Source organism: Fukomys damarensis, unplaced genomic scaffold, assembly GCF_012274545.1.
Source record: "Fukomys damarensis isolate Sample0158 unplaced genomic scaffold, DMR_v1.0_HiC HiC_scaffold_37, whole genome shotgun sequence".
Lineage (NCBI taxonomy): Eukaryota > Metazoa > Chordata > Mammalia > Rodentia > Bathyergidae > Fukomys > Fukomys damarensis.
In genome coordinates, this window is record NW_022900949.1 from 41,162,221 (window position 1) to 41,162,471 (window position 251).

General features: G+C 63.3%; 1 protein-coding gene across 2 annotated transcripts in view; it reads right to left on the reverse strand.

The window, feature by feature from the left end:
* The window catches only part of Qrich1 (glutamine rich 1), a 50,030-nt gene that overhangs the window by 49,623 nt on the left and 156 nt on the right, over window positions 1-251 (reverse strand). Inside the window, exon 1 of one of the 2 annotated variants that reach the window (XM_010615613.2) lies at window positions 74-86. The exons of the other annotated variant lie outside the window; for it this stretch is intronic. The gene's annotated coding sequence lies outside the window, so the exon portion shown is untranslated. Of the gene's footprint in view, window positions 1-73; window positions 87-251 lie in introns of those variants that run through there. 2 annotated transcript variants of the gene reach the window in all.

Consider the following 251-nt stretch of genomic DNA (forward strand, 5'->3'; position numbering starts at 1 on the left):
GGCCCCGGTTCCGCCGTCGCCGACCCAAGACCGACAGGATTTTCTCCTCACAGGTCCCTGAGCGCCATCTTACATTCAACCCTCACAGCCAATGGGTGCCGAATATCCCTCTCGCGAGAATCGGAGCTTCCGATCCCGCGAGAAGTGAAGCTGCCTCCCGGCCAGACTTAAAGTGAACGCTACGGACCGGGCGGGAAGCCGCGCCCCAGGCAGCCTGAGCTGAGACCAAATCCCGAGGGAGGGGGGAGCTC